The 13,902-nt window shown below is 45.0% G+C and overlaps 1 pseudogene; it reads left to right on the forward strand.

The window, feature by feature from the left end:
• Positions 1-12,966: 12,966 nt before the first annotated feature.
• On the forward strand, positions 12,967-13,085 carry LOC134967230 (5S ribosomal RNA; annotated as a pseudogene).
• The last annotated feature ends 817 nt before the right edge of the window (positions 13,086-13,902 follow it).

A 13,902-nucleotide genomic window follows, 5' to 3' on the forward strand; every position in this document is an offset into this window, starting at 1 on the left:
CCTTTATAGACTGGTCCCTCCTCTCCTGTGTCCCATCTCTTTCCTACTTTTCTCCCACTCCAGTATTTAGGCTGCCTCAGCCTGCCTGTACTTCCTCCTGGCATCTCTTCTCCAGCTTTCCCTTTTCTGTGGGTGCTTATGGCTGCATATATACAGAAAACAGTAAGTAAGGGAGATGTTGGAGGAAAAAAAAATTGTTTAGCCCACATATGTATAAGTGGAACTTCTGCAGGCATTATGCATATATACCGCTACTACTGGGGCCAATATTCATGCGTAAGCGGACTACTACTGGGGCCATTATTCCTAAGTGGCGCTACTACTGGGGCCATTATGAATGCATAAGCACACTACTACTGGGGACATTATGCATAAGTGGCGCTACTACAGGGGGCATAAGTGGCGCTACTATTGGGGGCATAAGTGGTGCTACTACTGGGGGCATTATTCATGCATAAACCTACTACTACTGGGGTGCATTATGCATAAGTGGCGCTACTACTGGGGGCATTATTCATGCATAAACTTACTACTACTGGGGTGCATTATGCATAAGTGGCGCTACTACTGGGGGCATTACGCATGCATAACTGCACTACTACTGTGTGGCATAATTTGAAATGGGAGTACTATTGTGTGGCCATGCCCCTTCCTTGTAAGACCACTCCCCATTTTGGGTGTCCCTTTGTAAAGTATGGGAGGACGCAAATGTATAGTTTTGCAATGGAGCGCCAAAAACCTTAGCACCGGCCCTGTGTGCCATGTTGGAAGTTTAAGTGCCACATGTTTGTGTCGCCCACTGCTGTCGCTTAGCTTAGTCATTTAGCTACCTCGGTGCAACCTTTAGGCCTAAAATGGATGAAAACAATATTGTAAGATGGTCAAAAATTGAAAATACAGATCCAAAACCCACAAGGGGGATTTTGGCAAAACCAATACAGATCCAAAACACAAACGAGATACAGGACCAAAACACAAAACCCACATAAAGGGTCTGCTCACATCCCTAATCATCAGTGCCATAACTCAACATTTTAGCGTTGTGTGCAGGAAAGGGCAGCGGCGCCCACCCTTATTTAAAATGGGCCAGTGCACGCCATAGGCACGTGCCAAAATTGTGCACAGCTCCCCCCAGTACATATAATCCCACACCCAGCCCCCCACCCAGCACGTATAATACCTCACACAGCACCCCCATCCCAGCACATATAATAACATACACAGCTCCCCACCAGTACATATAATCTTACATACAGCTCCCCCTCCCAGTACATATAATCCAACATACAAGTCTCCCCAGTAAATATCATACCACGCACAGCTCCCCCCTCCCAGCATATATAATACCACATACAGCTACCTCCAGTACATATAATCCCACACACAGCTCCCCCATTTATACTGGATTTATATGGCAGTACCAGCATACATATACGGCAGTATCACTGGATTTATATTGCAGTACCACTGGACATATATGGCAGTATCATTTGACATATATGGCAGCACCACTGGACTGGATTTATACAGCAGTATCACTGGACTTATATGGCAGTATCATTGGACTTATACAGCAGTACCACTGGAATTATACGGCAGTACCCCATGACTTATGCGGCAGTACCCCAAGATTTATACGGCAGTACCCCTGAGCTTATACAGCAGCACAGGGACACCACCACTGTACTGATGCAGGACAACACAGCACCACTGCAATGGACTGGACTTATAAAACAGCACTGGACATATGGCAGCAGAGGACACCACCACTGTGACTGGACTGATACAGCACAAGACATTAATACTGTACTGATGCAGGACAACACAGCACCACTGCAATGGACTGGACTTATACAGCAGCACTGGACATATGGCAGCAGAGGACACTACCACTGTGACTTCACTGATGCAGCACAAGACACCTCCACTGTACTGATGCAGGACAACACAGCACCACTGCACTGGACTTACACAGCTCCACTGGACATACAGTATGGCAGCAGGGGACACCACCACTGTGACTGGACTGATGCAGCATAAGACACTACACTGGACTGAGCAGCACAAGACAGCACTGGAATCACCACCCCACTTTCCCTCCTGCACAGACACTAAGGACAAAGACACGTTGACTTAGTACACTCTCCAATTACGGAGTGAAAATGGCGGTGACACGCGGCTCCTTATATGGAATCCAAAACCCGTGAGTATCCGACAGCGGGATGATGATGTTTTGCCTCGTTCTGGTTTCCGAGTCTGGTGGGAAAACCTGAGCCGTCTCGGATACGGGCTCAGGTAGTGAAGTCCGGTAGGGTTCAGTTCTCAGGGAACCGAACCCGCTCATCACTACTCGTAATGCACAATTGGTTTTAAGGGGCCACATGTATCACACTGTTATACAGTACTGTACCACAAATATAAGCCTGACCCATATACACAAAGTAGGATTTTTTTATGGTTTATACTTTTATGCCATATTCTGAACCTACTATCTGCATGTTGAAGAAGAAATTAGGATCTTCAGATCACTGATTTTTTGTCATTCTTCAACCTTACAGTGGCTACCCCCATCATGTTTTTGGTCGCACCGGCTGCGTATGATGTCACATCATTCGTCCTCTGCTTGGGTTCAATTCAGTCTCTGATTTATTTTGAGTATGTCAATTAGGAGCATCTGGTATCGCCTCCTTAAAGCAGTGTTCACTCTCCTTCCAAAAGGGGTCACCAGGCCTCTTGTTTATGAGAGCTGCTGTTCTAGTAGCTCCCAGTGGTGCTGCTCATCTGAACCTGTTCTCTGTCCACATGTCAGGTAATGGCCTAATTATCACTAGCATGGATTACACCTAACACTTTTTAAGTCTGCCTGATTCCAGCACTCATGGCTGAGCCATCAGTGTGTCTGGACTTCCTGCCTGTCAGATACATGAGGAATGTCTGATCATTCACCAGGTTCAAATGCTTTGTCTGTTATTCAGTAGTACAGGATTTTAATTTGCTCTGTCAGTGTCAGCATTCAGCACTCTCAATTAGTCTGCAGTGATCTTGTTTTGTTTTTGCGCACATTCTTAAGTCTCAGTGTTTCTGCATTATCAAGTGGTCCTGCACTTACTAGTGAACTAAGGTGGTCATTCCGAGTTGATCGCTCGCTAGCAGTTTTTAGCAGCCGTGCAAACGCTATGCCACCTCCCACTGGGAGTGTATTTTAGCTTAGCAGAATTGCGAACGAAAGCATCGCAGAGCGGCTACAAAATGTTTTTGTGCAGTTTCAGAGTAGCTTCAGACCTACTCAGCGCTTGCGATAACTTCAGACTGTTCAGTTCCTGTTTTGACGTCACAAACACGCCCTGCGTTCACCCAGCCACGCATCCATTTTTCCTGGCACGCCTGCGTTTTTCAGAATACTCCCTGAAAACGGTCAGTTGACACCCAGAAATGCCCTCTTCCTGTCAATCACTCTGCGGCCAGCAGTGCGTCTGAAAAGCCTCGCTAGACCTTGTGTGAAACTACATCGTTCTTTGTAATATCACGATGCGCGTGCGCATTGCACCGCATACGCATGCGCAGAAGTGCTGATTTTTTGCCTGATAGCTGCGCAGCGAACGAAAGCAGCTAGCAAACAACTCGGAATGTCCACCTAAGATTTCTGTACTAACCTGCATTGCATGGTGAATTATGCTATTTTTATAAGCATAAATATCATCATGTGTATATTAGAGATGAGCGCCTGAAATTTTTCGGGTTTTGTGTTTTGGTTTTGGGTTCGGTTCCGCGGCCGTGTTTTGGGTTCGAACGCGTTTTGGCAAAACCTCACCGAATTTTTTTTGTCGGATTCGGGTGTGTTTTGGATTCGGGTGTTTTTTTCAAAAAACACTAAAAAACAGCTTAAATCATAGAATTTGGGGGTCATTTTGATCCCAAAGTATTATTAACCTCAAAAACCATAATTTATACTCATTTTCAGTCTATTCTGAATACCTCACACCTCACAATATTATTTTTAGTCCTAAAATTTGCACCGAGGTCGCTGTGTGAGTAAGATAAGCGACCCTAGTGGCCGACACAAACACCGGGCCCATCTAGGAGTGGCACTGCAGTGTCACGCAGGATGTCCCTTCCAAAAAACTCTCCCCAAACAGCACATGACGCAAAGAAAAAAAGAGGCGCAATGAGGTAGCTGTGTGAGTAAGATTAGCGACCCTAGTGGCCGACACAAACACCGGGCCCATCTAGGAGTGGCACTGCAGTGTCACGCAGGATGGCCCTTCCAAAAAACCCTCCCCAAACAGCACATGACGCAAAGAAAAAAAGAGGCGCAATGAGGTAGCTGTGTGAGTAAGATTAGCGACCCTAGTGGCCGACACAAACACCGGGCCCATCTAGGAGTGGCACTGCAGTGTCACGCAGGATGTCCCTTCCAAAAAACCCTCCCCAAACAGCACATGACGCAAAGAAAAAAAGAGGCGCAATGAGGTAGCTGTGTGAGTAAGATTAGCGACCCTAGTGGCCGACACAAACACCGGGCCCATCTAGGAGTGGCACTGCAGTGTCACGCAGGATGTCCCTTCCAAAAAACCCTCCCCAAACAGCACATGACGCAAAGAAAAAAAGAGGCGCAATGAGGTAGCTGACTGTGTGAGTAAGATTAGCGACCCTAGTGGCCGACACAAACACCGGGCCCATTTAGGAGTGGCACTGCAGTGTCACGCAGGATGTCCCTTCCAAAAAACCCTCCCCAATCAGCACATGATGCAAAGAAAAAGAAAAGAAAAAAGAGGTGCAAGATGGAATTGTCCTTGGGCCCTCCCACCCACCCTTATGTTGTATAAACAAAACAGGACATGCACACTTTAACCAACCCATCATTTCAGTGACAGGGTCTGCCACACGACTGTGACTGATATGACGGGTTGGTTTGGACCCCCCCCAAAAAAGAAGCAATTAATCTCTCCTTGCACAAACTGGCTCTACAGAGGCAAGATGTCCACCTCATCATCACCCTCCGATATATCACCGTGTACATCCCCCTCCTCACAGATTATCAATTCGTCCCCACTGGAATCCACCATCTCAGCTCCCTGTGTACTTTGTGGAGGCAATTGCTGCTGGTCAATGTCTCCGCGGAGGAATTGATTATAATTCATTTTAATGAACATCATCTTCTCCACATTTTCTGGATGTAACCTCGTACGCCGATTGCTGACAAGGTGAGCGGCGGCACTAAACACTCTTTCGGAGTACACACTTGTGGGAGGGCAACTTAGGTAGAATAAAGCCAGTTTGTGCAAGGGCCTCCAAATTGCCTCTTTTTCCTGCCTGTATAAGTACGGACTGTGTGACGTGCCTACTTGGATGCGGTCACTCATATAATCCTCCACCATTCTATCAATGTTGAGAGAATCATATGCAGTGACAGTAGACGACATGTCCGTAATCGTTGTCAGGTCCTTCAGTCCGGACCAGATGTCAGCATCAGCAGTCGCTCCAGACTGCCCTGCATCACCGCCAGCGGGTGGGCTCGGAATTCTGAGCCTTTTCCTCGCACCCCCAGTTGCGGGAGAATGTGAAGGAGGAGATGTTGACAGGTCGCGTTCCGCTTGACTTGACAATTTTGTCACCAGCAGGTCTTTCAACCCCAGCAGACTTGTGTCTGCCGGAAAGAGAGATCCAAGGTAGGCTTTAAATCTAGGATCGAGCACGGTGGCCAAAATGTAGTGCTCTGATTTCAACAGATTGACCACCCGTGAATCCTTGTTAAGCGAATTAAGGGCTCCATCCACAAGTCCCACATGCCTAGCGGAATCGCTCCGTGTTAGCTCCTCCTTCAATGTCTCCAGCTTCTTCTGCAAAAGCCTGATGAGGGGAATGACCTGACTCAGGCTGGCAGTGTCTGAACTGACTTCACGTGTGACAAGTTCAAAGGGCATCAGAACCTTGCACAACGTTGAAATCATTCTCCACTGCGCCTGAGACAGGTGCATTCCACCTACTATATCGTGCTCAATTGTATAGGCTTGAATGGCCTTTTGCTGCTCCTCCAACCTCTGAAGCATATAGAGGGTTGAATTCCACCTCGTTACCACTTCTTGCTTCAGATGATGGCAGGGCAGGTTCAGTAGTTTTTGGTGGTGCTCCAGTCTTCTGTACGTGGTGCCTGTACGCCGAAAGTGTCCCGCAATTCTTCTGGCCACCGACAGCATCTCTTGCACGCCCCTGTCGTTTTTAAAAAAATTCTGCACCACCAAATTCAAGGTATGTGCAAAACATGGGACGTGCTGGAATTTGCCCATATTTAATGCACACACAATATTGCTGGCGTTGTCCGATGCCACAAATCCACAGGAGAGTCCAATTGGGGTAAGCCATTCCGCGATGATCTTCCTCAGTTGCCGTAAGAGGTTTTCAGCTGTGTGCGTATTCTGGAAAGCGGTGATACAAAGCGTAGCCTGCCTAGGAAAGAGTTGGCGTTTGCGAGATGCTGCTACTGGTGCCGCCGCTGCTGTTCTTGCGGCGGGAGTCAATACATCTACCCAGTGGGCTGTCACAGTCATATAGTCCTGACCCTGCCCTGCTCCACTTGTCCACATGTCCGTGGTTAAGTGGACATTGGGTACAACTGCATTTTTTAGGACACTGGTGAGTCTTTTTCTGACGTCCGTGTACATTCTCGGTATCGCCTGCCTAGAGAAGTGGAACCTAGATGGTATTTGGTAACGGGGGCACACTGCCTCAATAAATTGTCTAGTTCCCTGTGAACTAACGGCGGATACCGGACGCACGTCTAACACCAACATAGTTGTCAAGGCCTCAGTTATCCGCTTTGCAGCAGGATGACTGCTGTGATATTTCATCTTCCTCGCAAAGGACTGTTGAACAGTCAATTGCTTACTGGAAGTAGTACAAGTGGGCTTACGACTTCCCCTCTGGGATGACCATCGACTCCCAGCAGCAACAACAGCAGCGCCAGCAGCAGTAGGCGTTACACGCAAGGATGCATCGGAGGAATCCCAGGCAGGAGAGGAATCGTCAGAATTGCCAGTGACATGGCCTGCAGGACTATTGGCATTCCTGGGGAAGGAGGAAATTGACACTGAGGGAGTTGGTGGGGTGGTTTGCGTGAGCTTGGTTACAAGAGGAAGGGATTTACTGGTCAGTGGACTGCTTCCGCTGTCACCCAAAGTTTTTGAACTTGTCACTGACTTATTATGAATGCGCTGCAGGTGACGTATAAGGGAGGATGTTCCGAGGTGGTTAACGTCCTTACCCCTACTTATTACAGCTTGACAAAGGGAACACACGGCTTGACACCTGTTGTCCGCATTTCTGGTGAAATACCTCCACACCGAAGAGCTGATTTTTTTGGTATTTTCACCTGGCATGTCAACGGCCATATTCCTCCCACGGACAACAGGTGTCTCCCCGGGTGCCTGACTTAAACAAACCACCTCACCATCAGAATCCTCCTGGTCAATTTCCTCCCCAGCGCCAGCAACACCCATATCCTCCTCATCCTGGTGTACTTCAACACTGACATCTTCAATCTGACTATCAGGAACTGGACTGCGGGTGCTCCTTCCAGCACTTGCAGGGGGCGTGCAAATGGTGGAAGGCGCATGCTCTTCACGTCCAGTGTTGGGAAGGTCAGGCATCGCAACCGACACAATTGGACTCTCCTTGTGGATTTGGGATTTCGAAGAATGCACAGTTCTTTGCTGTGCTGCTTTTGCCAGCTTGAGTCTTTTCATTTTTCTAGCGAGAGGCTGAGTGCTTCCATCCTCATGTGAAGCTGAACCACTAGCCATGAACATAGGCCAGGGCCTCAGCCGTTCCTTGCCACTCCGTGTCGTAAATGGCATATTGGCAAGTTTACGCTTCTCCTCCGACAATTTTATTTTAGGTTTTGGAGTCCTTTTTTTTCTGATATTTGGTGTTTTGGATTTGACATGCTCTGTACTATGACATTGGGCATCGGCCTTGGCAGACGACGTTGCTGGCATTTCATCGTCTCGGCCATGACTAGTGGCAGCAGCTTCAGCACGAGGTGGAAGTGGATCTTGATCTTTCCCTAATTTTGGAACCTCAACATTTTTGTTCTCCATATTTTAATAGGCACAACTAAAAGGCACCTCAGGTAAACAATGGAGATGGATACTAGTATACAATTATGGACTGCCTGCCGAGTGCAGACACAGAGGTAGCCACAGCCGTGAACTACCGTACTGTACTGTGTCTGCTGCTAATATAGACTGGTTGATAAAGAGATGTCTATGTAACTATGTATGTATAAAGAAGAAAGAAAAAAAAACCACGGTTAGGTGGTATACAATTATGGACGGACTGCCTGCCGAGTGCAGACACAGAGGTAGCCACAGCCGTGAACTACCGTACTGTACTGTGTCTGCTGCTAATATAGACTGGTTGATAAAGAGATGTCTATGTAACTATGTATGTATAAAGAAGAAAGAAAAAAAAACCACGGTTAGGTGGTATACAATTATGGACGGACTGCCTGCCGAGTGCAGACACAGAGGTAGCCACAGCCGTGAACTACCGTACTGTACTGTGTCTGCTGCTAATATAGACTGGTTGATAAAGAGATGTCGTAGTAGTATGTATGTATAAAGAAGAAAAAAAAACCACGGTTAGGTGGTATATACAATTATGGACGGGCTGCCGAGTGCCGACACAGAGGTAGCCACAGCCGTGAACTACCGCACTGTACTGTGTCTGCTGCTAATATATAGACTGGTTGATAAAGAGATAGTATACTCGTAACTAGTATGTATGTATAAAGAAAGAAAAAAAAAACACGGTTAGGTGGTATATACAATTATGGACGGGCTGCCGAGTGCCGACACAGAGGTAGCCACAGCCGTGAACTACCGCACTGTACTGTGTCTGCTGCTAATATAGACTGGTTGATAAAGAGATAGTATACTCGTAACTAGTATGACTATAAAGAAAGAAAAAAAAACCACGGTTAGGTGGTATATACAATTATGGACGGGCTGCCGAGTGCCGACACAGAGGTAGCCACAGCCGTGAACTACCGCACTGTACTGTGTCTGCTGCTAATATATAGACTGGTTGATAAAGAGATAGTATACTTGTAACTAGTATGTATGTATAAAGAAAGAAAAAAAAACCACGGTTAGGTGGTATATACAATTATGGACGGGCTGCCGAGTGCCGACACAGAGGTAGCCACAGCCGTGAACTACCGCACTGTACTGTGTCTGCTGCTAATATAGACTGGTTGATAAAGAGATAGTATACTCGTAACTAGTATGTATGTATAAAGAAAGAAAAAAAAACCACGGGTAGGTGGTATATACAATTATGGACGGGCTGCCGAGTGCCGACACAGAGGTAGCCACAGCCGTGAACTACCGCACTGTACTGTGTCTGCTGCTAATATAGACTGGTTGATAAAGAGATAGTATACTCGTAACTAGTATGTATGTATAAAGAAAGAAAAAAAAACCACGGTTAGGTGGTATATACAATTATGGACGGGCTGCCGAGTGCCGACACAGAGGTAGCCACAGCCGTGAACTACCGCACTGTACTGTGTCTGCTGCTAATATATAGACTGGTTGATAAAGAGATAGTATACTCGTAACTAGTATGTATGTATAAAGAAAGAAAAAAAAACCACGGTTAGGTGGTATATACAATTATGGACGGGCTGCCGAGTGCCGACACAGAGGTAGCCACAGCCGTGAACTACCGCACTGTACTGTGTCTACTGCTAATATATAGACTGGTTGATAAAGAGATAGTATACTCGTAACTAGTATGTATGTATAAAGAAAGAAAAAAAAACCACGGTTAGGTGGTATATACAATTATGGACGGGCTGCCGAGTGCCGACACAGAGGTAGCCACAGCCGTGAACTACCGCACTGTACTGTGTCTGCTGCTAATATATAGACTGGTTGATAAAGAGATAGTATACTCGTAACTAGTATGTATGTATAAAGAAAGAAAAAAAAACCACGGTTAGGTGGTATATACAATTATGGACGGGCTGCCGAGTGCCGACACAGAGGTAGCCACAACCGTGAACTACCGCACTGTACTGTGTCTGCTGCTAATATATAGACTGGTTGATAAAGAGATAGTATACTCGTAACTAGTATGTATGTATAAAGAAAGAAAAAAAAACCACGGTTAGGTGGTATATACAATTATGGACGGGCTGCCGAGTGCCGACACAGAGGTAGCCACAGCCGTGAACTACCGCACTGTACTGTGTCTGCTGCTAATATAGACTGGTTGATAAAGAGATAGTATACTCGTAACTAGTATGTATGTATAAAGAAAGAAAAAAAAACCACGGTTAGGTGGTATATACAATTATGGACGGGCTGCCGAGTGCCGACACAGAGGTAGCCACAGCCGTGAACTACCGCACTGTACTGTGTCTGCTGCTAATATAGACTGGTTGATAAAGAGATAGTATACTCGTAAATAGTATGACTATAAAGAAAGAAAAAAAAAACACGGTTAGGTGGTATATACAATTATGGACGGGCTGCCGAGTGCCGACACAGAGGTAGCCACAGCCGTGAACTACCGCACTGTACTGTGTCTGCTGCTAATATAGACTGGTTGATAAAGAGATAGTATACTACTAATATTATATATACTGGTGGTCAGGTCACTGGTCACTAGTCACACTGGCAGTGGCACTCCTGCAGCAAAAGTGTGCACTGTTTAATTTTAATATAATATTATGTACTCCTGGCTCCTGCTATAACCTATAACTGGCACTGCAGTGCTCCCCAGTCTCCCCCACAATTATAAGCTGTGTGAGCTGAGCACAGTCAGATATATATATACATTGATGCAGCACACTTGGCGGACCAGTGCACACAGATATGGTATGTGACTGAGTCACTGTGTGTATCGTTTTTTTCAGGCAGAGAACGGATATATTAAATAAAACAAACAACTGCACTGTCTGGTGGTCACTGTGGTCGTCAGTCACTAAACTCTGCACTCTCTTCTACAGTATCACAGCCTCAGGTCAATCTCTCTCTCTCTCTCTCAACCCTAATCTAAATGGAGAGGACGCCAGCCACGTCCTCTCCCTATCAATCTCAATGCACGTGTGAAAATGGCGGCGACGCGCGGCTCCTTATATAGAATCCGAGTCTCGCGAGAATCCGACAGCGTCATGATGACGTTCGGGCGCGCTCGGGTTAACCGAGCAAGGCGGGAGGATCCGAGTCTGCTCGGACCCGTGAAAAAAACATGAAGTTCGTGCGGGTTCGGATTCAGAGAAACCGAACCCGCTCATCTCTAGTGTATATATCACCAAACTTCTTGTTCAACGTGCACCCAGGGAGTTCATGACACTAGCCCAGAGATGCCAATGGTCCCGATGAGTGCTCCCTTCACTGGCCTGTTATGTGAAATTCTTTTGAATGTATCACTGGCAATAAAACTAGAACACTTAACAACAGGAACACCTCTCAGACCTGTCTAGAACTGAAGGCGGTGGAAGCAAAGTCCACAATAAATACATCATTATTAGAGATGAGCAGGTCCAGTTCTCTGAGAACCGTACCCACTGACTTTGGGATCTGAGTCCGGCTCGGGGTTTCCCGCCTTACTAAGATCCCAAATTGAGGCAAAACATCATCATCTCGCTGTTGAATTCTTATGGGTTTTGGATTCTATAAAGGTCCCCTGTGATCGGCACCATTTTCGCTACGGCTGTGGATAGTGTATGGAACAGATGTGTCCTCATTGTCAGTACTGTGTTGTCTGACTGGCATGGGGCTGGTGTATCTGAAATTGGTGCTTTTTCTGCTGTATCAGACCATGGGTGCGCTGTCTGCTGTATCATTACAGGGGTGCTCTGTCTGCTGTATCTGAAAGAGGTGATTTGTCTGTCTATTCAGGGGTTACACCCCAGTGTAAAAATAAAATAATAAAAGCTAAAAACAAAAAGCCTAAAAATATAATTATTACAAAATATATATTTTTTGCGCTGTACCCCAGTGTACTATACAATTTTTATGTTATTTTTAAAAGTACTGTGACACTGCCTGTCAAACTGCAGTGTATATTATTATTTAATACTTATACACGTATTGTGAGACACTGTGGGTGAAGGTGGTACCACAGTAATGTATTTTCATATTCATACACATATTGTGCGACACTGTTTGTGAAATTAAACTGCAGTGTTCATTTACTGTTTCTGACTCATACACATATTGGGAAAAAGGTTGGTTTGGTGCCGCACAGGACTAAAAACAATCTCTTTATGATGTGCTCTTATCAAATTTGTCCCTTGTAACCAACAGTGCATATGCATAAGAGATGCCTGTAATCGGTATCCAAGGAGTTATTGTTGTTGGTGGTGCACCCAGAGTCAAGAATACGTGTCAATATTTGAAAGAAAAAAGAAAGACTCTGTGTTGGGGCACGCTTAAAATAAAACTTAACTTTTAATTATAATATGATAAGATTATGGTACACCGACAAACACACATAAACATTAACCATCTACATAACAATATTATATTACATTCTAATATTGTTATGTAGATGGTTAATTTATTCCTACAAACCACAACATATTGTTAAAAAAAAACCTTGGTTTTGGATCATATATGACTATGGGTTATCCCCAATAGCTGGAATTGGTTGTGTATCAGGAAACTTTAAGATATCTGTGTAATTCCATACTTATTTTCAATAAGCCCAGGTAACCTGCCCCTCTCATCCACTGTCCGCTATATCTCTATATGACAGTGGACAGCAGAAGGCGGGCCCTGAACTTATTTGTTTCCTATATCTTACTTTTTCAGTACTCTCTCATCCAAATGCCAGTCATATAATTTCTCTGCAATACGAAAGTAACAGAGAGACTGTGCACAATAATGGACAGCAGAAGTACTCCTTTTGGTATGTGCCAATAACCTTACACCCTCTCATTCACAACCTATGTGATATTACTGCCATATCTCACTGGTTTCGCCCAATCTCGCCTGATCTTGGAAGCTAAGCAGCGAGGAGCCTGAATAGTACCTAGATGGGAGACCACTAGGGAATCTCAGGTGCAGTAATAAATACCTGTGTCTTCATGTGAAAAGCAGAAGTGTTGGAGCAACCTTTGACCCTTACCGATTTCATATCTATATTCCTCTTCCAATCTGTCTGATCCTAGACTCACATAGAGTTTCTTCTTTCACTGTACATGTTGACCAGAAACCAAGCAATAGCAGTTTAACCCTTACCAGGATACCAGGATACGTTATCACAATAGGCATTGATTAATGGACCAAAATTCTTAGTCTAAAATTTTTTATCAAATGCCGTTGTGACATATGTTGGAATTTTCTTTGTTATGTTGAAATTGAATTTCTGATATTTTCATCTTAGGTGTCACTGTCACCTTAGATACCGATATTAATTGGAGAATTGTTACTCCTATTCATATCTTATTATCTTCTTTCTCATTAATTTAGAATCTGTCTCCAGATTCAAAAGATACGAGTGGAGAAAGGTTAAAAAAAAAATGTATGACCTTCTCCCAAAATACTATATGTGTGTTTGTCGGTGTACCATAATCTTATTATATTATAATTAAAAGTTGTTTTATTTTAAGCATGCCCCAACACAGAGTCTTTCTTTTTTCTTTCAAATATTGACTCATACACATATTGTGCAACACTGTAGGTGAAGGTGGTTCCACAGTAATATATTTTTATACTCATACAAGTATTGTGTGACACTGTAGGTGGTACATTTTTGTGGTGTGTGCTGTACCCCATTTCGCATTTGTTGATAGAAATGAAGGATGAACAATTGCGAGGAGATCATGAACCAGGTACTAGTGCTGAAGCTGCTGCCACTAGTCCTGACAATGCAATTCCATCAACGTCA

Source organism: Pseudophryne corroboree, chromosome 10, assembly GCF_028390025.1.
Source record: "Pseudophryne corroboree isolate aPseCor3 chromosome 10, aPseCor3.hap2, whole genome shotgun sequence".
Lineage (NCBI taxonomy): Eukaryota > Metazoa > Chordata > Amphibia > Anura > Myobatrachidae > Pseudophryne > Pseudophryne corroboree.